Genomic DNA, 18821 nt, shown 5'->3' on the forward strand with positions numbered 1-18821 from the left:
ACAGGCTGTTACTGGTGCTACCACGCTTTTTGTTTTCTGTTAAGATTTAGGACCCCTTTCCCGCAACCTGGAGAAAATTTAGGTCATCACTGCTCTCTACATAAGTTATTGAAATTTTTATTATTTCCTTTATTCAGGTTCTTCTTTGATTGCTAACATAAATGCCAGCATAGACAAACATTTGGCTAAAGATCTATGCTCTTGAATTTGCCCTTTCAGCATTGTCTCTGGAAAAAGCACAGACTCTTAAGTATGAATTTAAAGCTTAGATCTCAAACGTTCCAGCTATAATGCTATAAATAACATTATATGCTTGCCAAGTGGCTTCTATTCTTCTGACACATACTTTTCTTTTCCTCTTCTCCCCTCCCCATCCCTCCCCTCTTTTCCCTCCCCTCCCCTTTCCTCTCTCTTTTCCTCTCTTGTCTTCTTCTTTCCTCTCCTCTCTTCACTCCTATAATTTATTAAAGCCCTGTGTTCTTCAGTGAGTTTTTCTTTAAATGAAAGTGATGAATATTTTACCTTGTTGGGTCTTTTCTCAGCCCATGACTACCTCAGTGCCTTTGATACCACTCTTCTTGTATTGAGATCATCTTCTTTACTCTTTCCACGGCTTCTTCTCTTTCATTGACCAACATTTAAAATACCGATTCTTTAGAGGGACAACACCTTAATGATTTTAGCAACCTAGTTTCAATTCAACCAGAATACCAATATTCTGCAACAGTTCATTATTTTTTCCTATTGTTTCCCCTGCAGTTCTACATTGTTTACCACTAGACAATGCCTATTGCTATAGTAACATCCACTGAGTGATGAATAACTGGACAATTGTCGTAAGGATTAAATGGAATGGCAAGTTAAAGACAATTTAAAAACAGATCGGCACAGATGAAGCACTCCAGAAAGTTAATTTCTTTCCTCTCCTTTAGTTCTGTTCATTGCAAACAATTTTCAAAAGTTGTCCAAGATGACAATAGGAAGTCAGACTAATTAATTGACATGATTTTCTCTGATGGTAATTAAAGTGATCCTTGGGCAAAAGGAGGTAGCTCATGTTAATTGGTTCAATAGTCTTTGGCTTGGTTTTTTTAAACCAGAGAAAATGAATATGAATATGAATGAGTGATGAATATTCTACCTTGTTGGGTCTTTTCTCAGCTCATGACTATCTCAGTGCCTTTGATACCACTCTTCTCGTACTGAGAACTGGCTCTAGCAGCTGAGTTTCTCTGTGTTTATGTTTATATTTCACTCTCGACAAAATATTATTTCCTACATCTACAAAAATAAGATGAAAGACTTTTCTTCAATATTGCATTACTCCTAAAAATATCACTTAGACAAATATTACCTTTGCCCTCAAAAATATGTGACTGGATCTGTTCCTTTTGGGAACATCATTCCTATCACATGTGTGAGTGACTCAGAAGGAAATATTTTCACTAAATTTATGGTTTTTCAATTGGGCTATGAAAAGCATGCCCAGTGAGACAGCTCCAAGCTCGATGTTGTACAACCTGGGAGAGACTCATACCGGAACAGAAAGAACAAATGCAAATTACTTCCACTAACTTCGAAAGCACCTGCTCTGTGACAGGGCCTGCTGTGGAAAACCCAGAGAGAGTAAGAGACTACTCTTACTTACTAGAAACATACAAATCAGTAAGACAGGAAGTCAGGAAGTGAATGTTTATTCTGTTAGATACAGGCAGTGCCAGAGAAGCTACTCTCACAGTGGAAGCATAGACGCTGGAGAATCAACTTGCAGGGTCCCTTTACAGACCTAGAAAGGTCTCAAACAGATGTGATTTTTCTGGAAAAACCATTAACTCCCACTTTTTAAACAGGCATGTGGGGAAAAAAAATCATAACTTTAAACTATCATTTTCCCCTCATGCATCTATTAGGAGATTGCAGTTGCAGGTGACGAGAGTCTTGTTCAAATTAGTTGAAACAAGATGAGTGACTCAGGCAGATAAAAGTCTCATTGGTGAACTTGACTCATACCATGCCTTTGGCCTTTGTTTCTCTCTGCTGATGAACTCTGACAAGAGATATTTGGGCCTCACTCTCAGCAAAGTCCTTGCTTCATGATTAGAGGATTCCAGGCACTGGGTTCCCCTTCTTTATCTTTTAATCCATGGAGCTCTCAGAGACTGAACACCAACCGAAGAACACACATGGGCTAGAACGAGATTTCTGGCACATATGTAACAGACATACAGCTTGGTCTCCATGTAGGCCCCTCAAGAACTGGGGCGGAGGCTCTCCCTAAAGCTGTAGCCTGACTAAGGTATCCATTTCCCAAACGTGCTGCCTTGTCTGTCTTCAGTGGGAGAGGATGCGCCTACTCTGGTAGAGACTGGACATACCAGGGTGGGGGGATTCCCAGAGGGACCCTACCATCTCAGAAGAGAAGGGGAAGGGGGGGCAGGGAAAGGGTCTCTGTGAGAGGGGACTGGGAGGGGCAGCATTTGAGAAATAAATAAATAAATAAATAAATAAATAAATAAAAAATTAAAAGAAAAAAATCCATGGCAAAGGCCACAGCTCTCTTCTCTATGAATGCCAGCAAATGCTTTATGATGTTTTATGTCCTTAACTGGGAAGATGGCTATCTCAAAATAACTTACTGTGGCCAAAGAAATGCATTGTGTTGATGGGTACTGGCCATCATGGATCAACCTCTAGAATAGAATTGGGTCAAACTATATCCATACTAACTAGGCTGAAAGGTGAGAAAACCCAATATACTTTATCAAAGAAAACTAAAGAGTCAGAATGTCAAAAAAGAATAGACTATGGGAGACCTGTTGCCGAAGCATGTGTTAAGCGGAGTGGTTAGAAAAAAATTAGGGCGTTATGCCAGATACTGAAAAATAAAATACCCCATGATCTTACGTATATGTATATTCTCCAGTAATAGAATTTATAGGAGTAGATCATAGAGTGGTGATGGGTGAGAGACAGGGCTAGGCAGGCAAGTAGAAGAGGGAGAATTTGGGTAAGGAGACCACATTTCCATCCAATGGAATAAATTAGACCTATTTCATAGCATGATGACCATAGTCATAATGATTCAATATTGATTTTGAAATTGCTAGGGAAGTATATTTTAAATATTCATGTCATAGAAAGATGATTATAAAAAGTGATAAATATGCTAATGAGTTTGTTGAATAATCTTGTAACATGTGGGCATGTACACGTATATACATTTATAAACGTTGCCTTCCATAAATATGTGTATTATTTGTCGAGTAAAAATTTCAAAATGGTCATGACTTTTTCTAGTTGTTTTAAAGTTAAAATAAACCTTTTCTCTTTTGTATCTAACCTGTAGTTCTAAAAAATGATGGTTTTTTTCAATGTAAATTTGTTATGTATTTGCTAAGGTTTCCCATGGCCTAGACCAGAGATGTGGATGTAAGACACACAGATACCATCCCTGGACTGAAATCTTGGCTGTCATTTGAGACAAGAAAGAAAGAAGTGTAAATGTTTATGATGTTTTTATTTTTTCTTTTTATAATGTTTCCAAGAAATATGATTGCCATATTGTTAGTAAGTTGGGCAAGAGATGCAATACACCAATATGGGAATGAGTATCAACAACACCGCCAGTCCAGCCTTGTCCAACATAACCAAGATGATGTGTATCTCTAATAAAGCTTCCACCATGATTCTCTTCAAATGTATGTGATCAAGCACTTTTGTGTGTAGTCAATTCCAAACTCTTAAGCACAGGTTTTAAGTATGATCCCAGCTCCCATCAGTTCTTTGCGTTACTCTATTTCAGCCCCATAAAGCTCCTCTGGTCCTATCTAAACTGTTCTCCCAGATCTTTTTTCTCCTTTCAAGTTGGGAGTCAAATGTCACATATCCTGTGATTCCTTCTTTAGTTTTTCTGAATATAGTTAGAAGTTCCATTTCTTTGTAACACACATTGTCTCTGTCAAACACTCACCCACTGCATTGTCTTGCACATCCTTTGCTCCCGTCCTATGCATCGGATCCATAAGCCCCCAAAGATAGTGTGTTATTTACTTTTGTATTTGTAAGACTAGCTCAGAGAATAGTAGGTAGATATTGGGGAATGTGAACAATAGCAGCCCGAGGATAGTTGGCACACACACACTAGTCTTTGATTTTCAGTACAATTTACTTTCACAGTCATGCATGTGGGGAGTGTGTTCAAGTGAGTATAGGGTTACTTTTCAAATTGACTTAGCGATTTAAAAAGATAAATCTGGGCAATGAGACAAGATCAGTTTTTGGAAATATCAAGTTCAGAGTGGAAGCAAAATTAGCAAGGCTCAAGGAGGTCTGGGTTTCAGTCTAGGCTTTACGGTCCCCATGCCTGTGGTTGTCCCATTTATCTCCAGCCATCTTGGATTTCTCAGACATAAAACGAAACTTGAGAAAGAGTGGGTGGTTTTAGACTGATCACTCAGGCTTATTGCTTTGTCAGAATCAAGAAACTATTAGGATTTCTGGGAACTCTGGGGGTGGTTTGTATCCCAAGTTTCTTCTTAGATTTAAGAATTCACAGATCGCTTCTAGGGCTGGCAGCTGACAAATGACTGAGCCCTCCATGGGTGTGACATTTACTTGCTCTAGTAGCTTACACTATTTCTGGATAGCGCTTTTCTTTAGAAGTTCCCTACTCTCTGTGCTACCCTCTACTTCCTCTTATGACTTTGTTCCTTGATCTTTCTAAGCCCCCTATTCACAAGAATAAGTCAATTCCATTTGTGCCCAGGACAGCCTTTCAATCATAGTAGAAAGGTTTCCAGAGCTCTCCCAAGCCTCATGTTCTTCAGAATAAATAGCATAAGCTCCTTCAAGAGTGACTCACACACTGCAGATACTGACCCCCTACTATTTTAGCCTCAGTCCTTGTCCTTAGAGCATCATGCCTCATTGCTCTTCTGTCAAGACCCCTCTGGGAGTCTACATGTCCAGAGATGTCTCATGCAGGGTGATCCCCAGGTTCCATGGTTTCCCTAGAGCCAACAGTTACAGTTTAATTTCAGACTCCTGTTGGCTCAAGATAAAGTTTGTGGTCAGTTGATATTTGAAATATTTCATAACTTAATAACAAAAAAATTATTTACATTCCATATGACCTCCCTCTTCTGGTCCCTCCTCAAAGAGTTCCTCCTTCTATCCTCTTTCCCTTTAGCTTCTGAGAGGGCAGCACTCCCATATTCCCCACTTTAGTACATCAAGTCTCTGAAGGATTAAATGCATCCTCTTCCACTAAGGCCAGATATGGCAGCCCTATGCTGCATATGTGTTGAGGACCTCAGACCAGCCTGTGAATGCTCTTTGGTTGGTGAATCAGTCTCTGGGGCTCCCATGAGTCCAGGTTAGTTGACACTGTTGGTCTTCCTGTGGGGTTGCCATTTCTTTGAGGGCCTTCAATCCTTCCTCTAACTCTTTTATAAAGGTCCTTGACCTCCATCCTGCATTGACTCCTGGGAGCCTCCCTTACCCTGGGTCTCTGGGACTTGTAGAGAATATACTCAATCCCCACCCCAGGTAGCTGGCTCTTACAATCCAATGTTTGTCTGTGGGTATCTGTATCTGTGTCAGTCTGCTGCTGGGTAGAGCCTTTCGGAGGGCTGCTATGGTAGGCTCATGTCTGCAACCACAATATAGCATCATTAACAGTGTGAGGGATTAGTGCCTGCCCATGGGATGGGCTTCAAAATGGGTTGGTCACTGGTCAGCCATTCCTTCAGTCTCTGGACTATCATTGTCCCTAAATTTCTTTCTGACAAGACCAATTTGGGTTCAAAAGTTTTGAAGGTAAGATGGTGTCCTCATTCCTTTACTGAGGGTCCTGTCTGGCTACTGGAGGTGGTTTCTCCAGGTTCTATATCCCCACTGTTGGGCATTTCTGCTAAGGTCACCTGTGTTTACTCCTGGGAGCCTCCCTCACCCTGGATCTCTGGGACTTCCTAGAGAAACCCCTCATTCCCACCCCAGGGAGCTGCATATTCCAGTTATTATCCTGGCCTTCTGGAACTCTCTCTTGTCGCTCTCCATGCCTGATCTTGCCCTCCCTCCATTTTCCTTCTCCTCTTCTCTCTCACCCAGGTTCCTCCCTCTCTCTGCCTCCCAAGACTATTTTGTTCCCTCCTTCTAAGTGGGATTAAAGCATCCTCATTTGGGCCTTCCTTCTTGTTTAATTTCTTTGGGCATGTGTGGTATATTATGGGTATTTGAATGTTTTGGCTGATAGCCATGTTTTAGTGAGTGCATACCATGCATGTCCTTTTTGGCTTGGATTGCCCCACTTAGGATGAAAACATTGTTTACTTCTGAATTCTGGCTTTTATAATCGTTCTGTCTCTTGGGGAAGAAGTAATATCAATGTCCCATTTGTAGATGCGCACTCCACCAGCACTTACCCTCTGTCCTTTGATCAGGTATGAATTTCCATGTTAACCACTGTTCAATGCACAAAGATACTTCTCTGATAAGGTCTGGGAGTTGCACTAATCTATGGGTAGAGAGACAAGCACTCAGAAGGCAGTCTGATAAATAGAACTGAACAACCTAACAGTAGGAGACTCATCCCTGGAGCCTGAGGGTTAAACCACCCTCCTTGCACTTATTTATACACCTCCTATTTTTCAACCTCTAAGTAGACATGTCCCCATTAATTTATGCTGCTCTCAGTCCTATGACTACAGTTCAGGGGAGGTCACTACAGTAATGAACTCGAGTATGGTATTGAAGCAGGATGGTCCTTGCTTACCTACTACATAGTCTAGTCATTGATCTCATCAACAAAGCTGGATGTAGGCTGTATTGAAAACCCATTTAGTCACCTTCTCTGTTGCTTCCTTGTCCCCCAAAGCAGTGGAATCTCTCCAGCCATTCTTTAAGTTTTTTTTTTTTTGTAACAACCTTCAACCTATATCTGCCTTGGGGAACATTGTTATTTTGCCTCATTAAGAGGAGCTGGTGGTATATATGTTGCTTTGAATTCTATCATGTCCATTTGTTCTAGATATTTTAAAATTAATTTTAATTTCAAGATAGTCCAATATAGTCTCTCTATTTTCTGACTTTATGACCTTTGTAGTCTCTTGGCCCATATGACTTCTCGGAAGGTCTTGGTAAAGATTACCAATGGAACAATAGAAGAGCCCTATGGCTTGTAACCAGAGACCTGTTTCCAAACTGGCACCGGACTCGTTTGAAGTTCTTGGCAGCTGAGTCAGCTTTGACTATTCCAAAGCATCATTAGAAAGCCCATTATTGTTTCATTTTCCATCTCCTTAGTTGGCAGTAGCATGCATGACAGCTACTACTGTTTAAGTTTTGACCTAGGAAAAACTTTTCATATGGTTTAATTTAATTCATTTGATGTTAGAGTTATCCTTGTAGACCAGGGTACACTGACTCAAAGAAATCAGGTGACAAGAGCCTGGGGTATGTGGTGAGGCAGAATTGTGTGTGTGTGTCGGGGGGACCAGGCCTAAATTGATACTTTGAAGGGTGAATAAGAGTTGTTAGGAGGCAAGACAAAAGGGCAATGGTTCTCAACCTTTTCAAGCTGTGACCCTTTAATACAGTTCCTCTTGTTATACTGACCCCCAGCCATAAAGTTATTTCATTGCTACTTTATAACTGCAATTTTGCTACTATGAATTTTAATATAAACATCTGATATGCAGGATATCTGCCATGTGACCTCTGTTGGGGTTTCAACCTACAGGTTGAGAACCACTTGTGAAGAAGGAATGTGAACTGCCAGAGTGCTCCTTGATCTTTGCTAAGGCACAGGCACATTATAGATTCTGGTGTGCAGTAGGTATTTATTTATTTATTTTAAAGATTTATTTATTTTATGCATATGAGCACACTTGGATCCTACTATAGATGGTTGTGAGCCACCATGTTGTTGCTGGGAATTGAACTCAGGACCTCAGGAAGAGTAGTCAGTGTTCTTAACCGCTGAACCATCTCTCCAGCCCTGCAGTCAGTATTTAATAAATGCTAAATGAAGAGTAGATTTTACTGATAGGTCTTTAACAGATTAAGGAAGTGAATTTCAAACAGCAGATATATGAAGCTAAAAGTCTTTCTGTATCAAAAACATTCAAGGAGGCTCTTTCCAGTTCCCGAGAACTTGAGTAAAGAGGCCTTAGAGGAAAACTATTCCAGTCAAAGGCAAATAAAAATAGCACACAGGAAGGCTGAAGATGTAACTCAGTTGCTAGGGTGCTTGTCTATCAACATGAAGACCTGGAATTGATCCCTAGAATCTCATAAATTGGTTATGATGGTGCCTGCCTAGAATCCCAGCTCCTGGGAGATGGAGGCAGAAGAACCAGAGGTTTAAGGTCATCCTTACAACAAAGCCACTCTGGAATTTGTGAATCTCTGTCTCAAAAAAGTAAACAAACAAACCAACAAACAAACAAACACAGATAGCAAGACAATGCCATATATAAAGCTGCTTAAGTAAGCGTTGCAAGAAACAGCTACATCAAGAGTCTTAGAGATTGTTTCCTTGATGTAAACCAACCTCTTGATCTTATATATCACACCCAGGAGGGTTATATATATATATATAACACTTGCCATGGCATCACATTTGGCCACAGATGCTGAGTGACTTGTCTTTTCTTTGTCTACACCCCAGACTGTCTGAATAGACTAAGGCTGGATGCAGATCCTAGTCCCAAGCACTGCTACATCTTAAATTCTCCAGAGTAAATTGTCTTGACTACACAGTTTGTGACTGGGGAATGGGAGTAGAAGTAAGTCTGACCATTGCTTTCTGTGTGGTGGTTAGTGGAGAATACTGAGAACCCCTGTTCCTATGCTCCCTCATGTTCATCCCGTGACAGTCAGTTCTGCCAGATCTAGTGTTAGAAAAATACTAAACATTTGGTTTCTTCTATATAGGAATTATCCCCCCCCTGCTTTTTTTTTGAATCCAGATACTGAACTTGTCTCTGGGAGCATCAGGATGAATTAAACATTCTCAGAATGATCTAAATGCATAGAAAACACCATAAAACACCATGTAGATAGCAAAATGTGGCAGCCAGATAGACCAAAGATGGTGGAAAAGTGTCAGTTTGAGGCAGAAGTCATGGAAGCACAGAGTTTCAAACTGTGAACATGAACTTGATTAAGAGATATAGGCAGCCATATAATAGCACTCAAAGTGCTGTCTCTCCTATTACTTCTGGAATGTGCTATTACTGAACATGCTATTTCTCAAAAGCATTTCACTCCTGGGTATTGGAACAAATATATGGTTCTTCCACATAATGCATCTCAAAGAATTATTTCCTAACTCTTCAGCAACAAAAAGTCATATTTCTGTGCTTCAAAGAATGAGTTTAAAGTTATCCAGTGAAAGAAGATTCAAAGAACCCCACCCAACTGGAAAGAAACTCTATGATAAAAAGTACATTCAGATAGCAAAATCATTTAGAAACAAGTTGCCGAATATTAAATGATGCCAGGAAAAGACATACTTGCTGTATTTTTTTTGAAGTCTGAAAATATAGCTTCGTATACTTTATGTAGCTTAAAGCATTTGAATAAAAATGAAATACCTCTAGGCTTAGAAATTCTATAGCTGTGGCTTACTTCTGTTTTCCCAGAACTAAAACTGACAGAAAAAGAAGAGACTGAGAAGGCATTCCAACATTCGGATAAAGAATATGTTGGTTTGTGTTTCCTGCTGGGTCAGATGCTGAGAGATGGGGAGGAAAGAATGGAGGAAGGAGAGAGAGAGGGAGAGAGAGAGAGAGAGAGAGAGAGAGAGAGAGAGAGAGAGAGAGAGAGAGAGAGAGAGAGAGACTGATTTTGCTTTAGGATAAGCAAGTAAGTCTTAAAGTGTGTAACATGAATTTTCTTTGTAATTTCTCTTACCCTTTTCTTCCTACATCAAGTAAAGGATCTCTTAAGGGCAGAATTCACATTACAGGGCCTTCCTAAGAGTAGTATTCATTAGTTTGAGTCAGTTTGGCATAGCTTAAAAACATGGCTTAGCAAGTACTTCAGTGGTAGACTTTATGAAGTATTTTACAATACTGGGAGGTTGCATTTTCTACTGGTTGGGCATGATTTAAAATTTCCCTTGCTTTTACTGTTTTTTTTTTTTTTTTAAATGTTTGAAAGATTACAAGTCATTGTCATGAATTGTATTACAAAATGGATAAAAAAGCTCCAGGTATTTGGGGAAAGTCTTTAAAAACAAAGCAGTATTTATGTCTTAACATAAATACTGTCAGCAATATGTTTATCCCCCACCAAAGATATTTTTGTTTATTGTTTCACACAATGAAAAATATTAATATTCAGTCTAAACACTTTCAGAAAAGCACTAAGAGCATTTAAAGGAAAAGCAAACAAAATAACGACCCCAAATTAAAAGGTCAAAAAGAATAGGCTTGGTGAAAATATTTTTCATACTAAATGAGTTGTTTTCCATTTGGAGAAATGGATTGAAAAAAAAACTGCTTTAATCTTTTCTGAGAATTATGTTCAATTTTCTTACAAATTGGTGTCCCCTGGTTCACCATGCTGTGTTTGCATGTTTTACTTTCAATGGACGAAAGACAACCATAATGGGCTTTAAAATCCTTGCGGTGAGACTCCATCATAGTCACTGTTTACAAATGAGGTCCACAGCTGGGGTGGATTAGAGCAGAAGGACATTCCAGAAACCAAGGTCATATTTTGAGTCTACAGCAAACATATAGCCATTTTGCTCTGGAGGATTCCATGCAACAATGTGTTTATGTTTGAACCTTTGGTCCCAGTAGGTGGTGGTTTTTGAAGGTTTTGGAAGCTTTTGGTGATGATGTGTAACTAGAAGTGCACTGACAGGAGATGGATCTTTGGAATTTAGATCTGATGTCTGGGCTGCTTCTGCTTCCTGGTCTGCCTAGATGTTAGCAATGAGCCTTCCACTGCTACTGTCAGAGTTATGAGCTCGTCCCACATCCCTTCCCTGCCATAAAACTAGGACACAACTGATAAACTTCCTTCCTGAAGTTGCTTCTTGTCAGGTGTTCTGTCATGGCAAGGAGAAAAGTAATGCAGGACAGAGATTCCCTTGTCTTTAGTCATTCTTTGCATTTGTCCCTGCCTTCACTTTTCTGCTTTTCCCCTTCTTTGTATATCCTGGCTCCTACTCTCCCATTCTTAACTCCTGGTTGAATGTTGAGCATAAATTTCTGTTTGTTAAAATCAACTTCCCTTACTATGTTCTGGGATTTCATGTCCCTCTGTAGTTGTCTTTGTTAGGGTTTCTGTTTCTGCTACAAGATAGTACACCAAAAGCAAGTTGGGAAGGAAAGGGTCTCTTTGGCTTACACTTGAGGCCACAGTCTATCAGGAAGGTTAGTTAGGGCAGGAACTCAAGACAAGAACCTAGAGGTAAGAACTGACTCAGAATCTATGGAGGAATGCTGCTTAATTGGCTGGTTCCTGGTGGCTTGCTTTCTATAGCACTCAGGGCCAGTGGTTCCCGGGTACCTCTCACAATTAACTGGATATTCCCACATCAATCATCAATTAAGAATATGCCCTAGAGACTTGCCTAGGACAATATTATGGAGGCATTTTCTCAATTAAGATTTGCAGAGATGTCTAGGTTTGGGGCAAGTTTACATGTGGCAGCCAGCCATGTTTTCTATTCCCTCTTCACATCCTGGACTCTTTCTACAGCTGTGGGAAGCAATGCCATCCTCAAGCTTCCTCCCCCACTACTGCTCATTTCTTTCTTTTCCATATGCCAGAGTACCCATGCTTTTTCTCTCAGCCCACTTTAGTCTCTGGCTTCTTTCTTTCTTTCTTTCTTTCTTTCTTTCTTTCTTTCTTTCTTTCTTTCTTTCTTTCTTTCTTCTCTCTCTCTCTCTCTCTCTCTTTCTTTCTTTCTTTCTTTCTTTCTTTCTTTCTTTCTTTCTTTCTTTCTTTCTTTCTTTCTTTTCACAAATTTAACTCTTATGTATCATGTCCCAAAATGCTTGTTTTTATTAGAGGTAAAGGGTAAAGACTATATAAAGGTGGTAGACAGTTTTCTAAATTATATTCTTGACAAATTAAAATGTCACTATGGCTTGCTAATATATTTTGAATGATTTAAAAATTTGCTTTTATTTATTTACTATTATTCACTTGTGAATAATTTCAAGCTTGTGGAAGGTTGCAAGAATACTATAAGGAATTCTCGAATAAAAGACTTCACTCAGAATCTTTTAATGTTGTCGTTTTGTCGTTCTATTTAACAGTAAGTTGAAGATATGATTTTTCTTTATGACTAAATTATTAAATGTGTTTCCTAAAAACAATTAGTAATTCTCTCATGCAGCTATAGTACAGTAATCAAAATCATTTGCTTTTACTTTTAAAAACCAAAGTAGTGCAAAAAATGTGTTGAGAATAGATAATACAGAAGTGCTTAGAATGAAAACAACTCCCGCTATACCCCAGTTATATTTCCTAGGACTGAGAGACATTAAACATTCATTGTTTTTTTTTATTGGATATTTTACTTATTTACATTTCAGATGTTATCCCCTTTCCCCATCCCCCTGTAAACCCCCTATCCCATCTCTACTCTTCCTTTTTACTTTTATACCACTTTAACTTCATGCAAGTATTAAGGTCAGTTTTAGGTTGAGAAACTAGCAGTACAATAGATGCAAATAGTCAAGGAACAAGCCAGACAATAAACACTGATAGTCAAAGAACAAGCAAGGCAGGAAACATGGTCACTCCCATGATCACTATTTTTAAGGGTTTATCAGACCAAAATATTTTCATGCCTGAAGTCTACTTCTCTGTTCTAGCTTAAGATTTAGATTACTGCCTGTAATTACTTCTTTGTTCTAGCCTAATTTCAGATTCCTGCCTGCAGCCCATTTCCTTGTCCTTGGCCAATGTCAAATTCCTGCCAGTCAGTCCCAAAAGCTCTCCCAAATTTCGACAAATCCAGCTCTACAAAGGATAATAGAGGGAAAACTCCAATACAAGGAGGAAAATTATACCTTAGAAAAAGCAAGAAAGTAATCTTCTTCGAACAAATCCAAAAGAAGATAGCCACACAAGCATAATTTCACCTCTAATAAAAAAATTAACAGGAAGCAACAATCACTTTTCCTTAATATCGCTTAACATCAATGGATTCAATTCCACAATAAAACGACATAGACTAATGGACTAAATACCTAAACAGGACCCACCATTTTGCTGCATACAGGAAATGCATCTCAGTGATAAAGACAGACACTACCTCAGAGTAAAAGGCTACAAAACAATTTTCCAAGCAAATGGTTCCAAGAAACAAGCTGGAGTAGCCATTCTAATATCAAATAAAATCAACTTTCAACTTAAAGCTATCAAAAAAGATAAAGAAGGACACTTCAACTCTTCAAAGGAAAAATCAACCAAGATGAACTTTCAATTCTGCACATCTATGCTCCAAATGCAAGGGCACCCACATTCATAAGAGAAATCTTACTAAAGCGCAAAGCACACATTGCACCTCACACAATAATAGTGGGAGACTTCAACGTCCCACTCTCAGCAATGGACAGATCATGGAAACAGAGACTAAACAAAGACACAGTGAAACTGTGTTATGAACCAAATGGATTTAACGGATATCTACAGAACATTTCATCCTAAAACAAAAGAATATACCTTCTTCTCAGCACTTCATGGTACATTCTCCAAAACAGACCATATAATTGGTCATAAAACACGCCTCAACAAATACAAGAAGATTAAAATAATCCTATGCATCCTATCAGATCACCATGAACTAAGGCTGGTCTTCAATAACGACAAAAACAATGGAAAGCTCACATTCACGTGGAAACTGAATAATACTCTACTCAATAATAATGTGGTCAGGGAAGAAATAAAGAAAGATATTAAAGATTTTTATAATGTAATGAAAATGAAGGCACATCATACTAAAACTTATGGGATACAATGAAAGCAGTGCTAAAAGGAAAACTCATAGCGCTAAGTGCCTACAAAAAGAAGCTGGAGAGAACATTCATTGTTTCTGTTTGTCATTGTTTTTGTGAGTTCTGTCCCTAATTCTAAGTGATCCACTTATTCTACTGCTTCCGATAAGCATTTCTACAGTTGTTTATCTGTGTCTGTCTCTAGTGATTTTATATCAGGCATAAATTTTATTTAAGCAATATTTATTCTCTTTTTGCTAGAAAATATAGATAATTTAGAAATGCAAATGTCAACATATCAGTAAAATTATATGTATGTATGTATGTATGTATATGTTTTTTTCATATATTCCTTCCCTGATGTTTTATTTGTTATTTTGGTCTTTTATTTGATGTGCCTGTATGTAATGAAAAAAAAAATAGAAACAGAAATAAATGTGTACTAACTTTTTTACCTTAATTTGTTCAATGAAGACCCAACAATGTACTGGTATTGTACTTTTCTTATCCATTCATTATGTAACAGAGATTTTCAACATCTACATCAAATGCTTTTTAAAATTCTATTTGCTTGTTTTCTTAATATATATTGTATAATAAACTTTATTTATTTATTACTTCCATTACCAATCATTTCCCTCACTTTAGAATGTGCCTACTCCCTGTAAAGATGGATACGTGGGAGCCCACTGTCTTCTTGATCACATCTGCACAGGTAGATCCAATTTGTCAAGTCGCATTGACAGTCATTATCTTGGGAGATTCTTCTTTGGTACTCGGGTGGATGACACATTTCAAATGTCTTACATCATCTTCGTTTAGACTTTTATGATGTTAGTGAATCTTCTCTGGCTTTTACTGAAAGTCTATATTGAAAATAGGCTTTTAGATACCTTTGACATTAGCATTTCTAAACGACTTTATCTTACCCTTGCACTTGACAGATCAAGGTCCTATGTCATTCTGCACCAGAGCTCTGAAGGCCTGGATCTGCTCCATTATTTCTGACAAGGTATTTAGAGACAGCCACTGTCATGTTTATGTAATTTATTGTTTCTGGGAGCACAGATGAGCATCTAATTATGATCACATGCTTTGAAATTTCACAAAGATGTGTTAAGTATAGATTTTTAAAAACTATAATCCATCCTATGTTGTGTTGTTTTAATCTGAAGACTTTATTTTAGTAATACTTTTCTACAGCTAGTTTTTTCTTTCTGCTCTTTCAAGATTTTATCAGCCAGACTTTGGACCTTTCTGATAATTTGTGCCCTCTCCACATGTTTAAGTGGGAATTTCCCTTCAGCTGAATTAGGTGAGGGCCATAGAGTTGTGACTGTAAGAGCTGGATGGTAGAGTGAGCTGGTAGCCACTGTTCCCTGAGGATGGCTGTGGTTTACTTGTGGTGACAGTCAAAATCAGAGAGATGGTGGATTCTAGCCCATCCATGCTTTCTTCTGCTGTGTCTACGTCTCCTCCTATTATCCCTGTGGACCAGAGCAACCTCAAGCCTACTGACACACAGCAAACACACAGGAGCAGATCAGTGTAAGTATTGCTGAGTTTAGAATTGGAACATCTCCTGGGAGACCTCTCCAAGAGCCTTCCTTATGCAGTCTGTAGTGTCTAAGCATAGATAGCTCCCCATGTTGACAGGCTGGGTATTGACTGCTCTGACTTTCAAACCTTTCTTTCAGGACCTTCCACTATAACCTCTTTCCCAGACTTTACAAAACTTAATACCTATGATCGATTCCTATCCCACAACTTATCATATTTCCGGTTTTACCCTAATAAAGACCATAGTGATCACAACCTTCTAAAATAATAATTATCTATAGCTCTCAAGTTTTGTTCAAATTTTATTTTCTTGATGATGTATTTTCTAGGAGATTTTTGACTTTGTGATTTGCTTGTTCGTTTATTTATTTAATGATAATGATAATATTAGACCAGGGCCTTGAACATGGCAAGCAAGCCACTGAGCATTGTACTACGAGGTGTTGACCTTACAGCTAGTTTTGAAGAATTTTTCTTTTTATCTTTCAGATTTTGCAGAAATTCTTTCAGAACGCTATTCTAAGCACCATCTAATATCCTAAGTGCTCCTCATTTGTGTGGAACGAGTGATTCTGTCTGTGTGTTGTGATCTTCATTTTGCATGTTGCTAGTTTTCTTGTAATGACTAGAATCTTAAGCAATAGGTTCTTAGTAACATACATTCTTTAGGAAGTTGGCTTCTTCCATGTTTTTGTTGGTGTCTGTTCTCTTCAATTCTCTTTGCTCATACAGAACATATGTTTCTGGGGAGATCTCTGATATGGGGAGAGAGAAACTGGGCTCCAAAGTCACCTTAGAAGGGAGCTGCTCATCAATTCTCTGTGCCCTTGGCCCATCCTTGTTTCCATCTTCTTGTCTGCACCACAAAAAAGTCATTTGTACCACTTGCTTTCCTTCTTTGAGTCTATCCTTTGCCGAGGTTGGCCTTTCCAGGGTGACTAATCCTGCTGGAGTATTGCAACTATAAAATATTTCCTGTGGTTTTTTAGGTTGCCTTCAGACTTATCTCAAGCATTACTGCAAGCATATCTTAGCAAACATCTCAAGCATACAAGGAATTTGATGTAAGCTTTTCTCATCATTATACCATCATCGGGTATTCCCATACTCCAGGAACTGTGTTGGCCAGTGTTCTAATATATATATATATATATATATATATATATATATATATATATATATATATTATTGTGTTATATATATATATATATATATATATATATATATTGTCGATATATTGTCGTTCTCCCTATTCCTAATTATCAAAACTTGGCTCTCTGAGAGATATTTACTAAAGTGTCACTATTTAATTGTTTTTGACTATTCTGTTCATTTGAACTTACTATTACATTTTGTTAGGCAGAATATGTTACTGCAGTAATGACATTCCATAGGATACAACCACCATTTATCCTTCTTATTCTTCCACATTAATAAGACTTTTCTCAATGGATAAAGGACCATTTTTACCTTTCTCCAAATTGACATGCATGGGATGTAGCAGTCTGTGAACAGTAATGAACTCAATCAATTTATGCACAATTAAATATGGAAAATATCTCTGCATTTTAGTTTGCTATAACACCTGTCCTGTTATTCATACCCATGTTTGAAAGACAAACATGCTATGAGGTCATGAAAACATTTATATAAGGGCTTTTGTTATGTTACAGTCACTTCTAGATTTTCTGGTTGTGATCATGTTTTACATTCTGTGTTTTTCTGAGTGTTCTGCCTTTTTCTAGTATTCATACTCAGTGAGATACCCTATAAAACAGAGATAGCTAAAACTACTCTGCCATGCCCAGTGCCCCTGGTAACCTTGTTGCTGCCAGGTACAGAGGATTGTCTGAGAATCCTGAAGTACATTTTGTTATTACTTTTAAAGCTCATCTTGGAATCAGATTAATGGTTAATATGAGGTCATATGTTATATGACTTTTCTTGAGGGAGCATAAATAAGTATTTATTCCAAATAGGAAAGCAATGACAGACCAAAGAAATGACTATCCAAGTCCATCTTAGTGAACCACTGAGGTAACTGGGTTTACTATAGTTGCATGAGTGAAAGGCTACTTACAAGAGTGTGGTAACTTGAAGGCCGTTGTGTCTCTAAATAGTCTACCCCAGTGTAGGTAACAACTGTCAAAAGTTGCATCCTTAGCTCTCCTTGTAGGACTTTCAGTTAGCATGTCTAGTCAGAATGTCTCCTCTGCTCAGTCATTTTTCAGTACATATATAACCTTAGGATGGGATTTTTTGCACCATGTGAGTTTCAGTAGCCCCCTGAAACTTACACATTTTTTGGGTTTTTTTTGTTTTGTTTTTACTTCCTAAGTCTTAGAGTATGTACCTTTAATAGGGAATGCTTCTATTGAGATAAAATGGCTGCACATCTGTTTATATGGACTCAATGCAAGCCTCTGTGTCTATGTGCACACATGTGCACATATACTCATGGATAGTTAGATGGGCATGCAACAAAAGTTCTACAAGCATTAGAGGGTCAGTAGACCCTTCAAATGTTTCTAGTCCTCTTGTGCCTAGGAAGAAGATACTGACTGATCATTTTTTTCTCACGGATCCCTGGGAAAGAGATAGGATGTGTGCAGTTGTGGTTTTCAGGGTTCTCAGAGAATGTCTATGTGTTTGCATGTGTGCATCAGTATCAAATTACAGCAGTGGGGAGGTGATTACTAGATACTTGTAAACCATCTCACCCAAGTCAGAGCTTGAGAGTTGACCCCAGAAAAAAGAATGTTTTTCTAATAGCTGTGCACTGAACCAGTGAAACCTTGGGCTTGTAAATCTCTCATACATTTTAACCCATCACAGTGAAGGTTTGCATTACTAAACTGTGAGGTCTTGATGAAATCTTAGAAGGTCCCCAAGTTTTTGTCTTCATTTGTTAAATAAAGATGGAGGATTCCAGGAATTATGTGTTGGCACCCTGATTCCATCTTAGCACTCAGTATCTTAGTGTTATGAGGATATGCAAACATGAAATGCCTGGAGAGGACTCAGAGTCTCTGCAGTATAACAATATAAACCATCCATTCTTCACAACACTCGAATGTGCTTATCAGCTTCCAGACTATGAATAGCCCAAGTTGTGTCAGCATAAAGGGGGAAAAGAGACTGACACAGCAAAACCAAATTTCTAGTCAGCCAATCCAGCTCTGAAAGCTGCTTGCTTTTTATGAAGGCTTTGGTTTTAGTCTCACGAGGAGGGGAATATAGGACTTTTCTCTTCTTATTTTACATATTTCAGGGACTAGAAAACTTGAGTGGGGA

Source organism: Arvicanthis niloticus, chromosome 11 (genome assembly GCF_011762505.2).
Source record: "Arvicanthis niloticus isolate mArvNil1 chromosome 11, mArvNil1.pat.X, whole genome shotgun sequence".
Taxonomy (NCBI): domain Eukaryota; kingdom Metazoa; phylum Chordata; class Mammalia; order Rodentia; family Muridae; genus Arvicanthis; species Arvicanthis niloticus.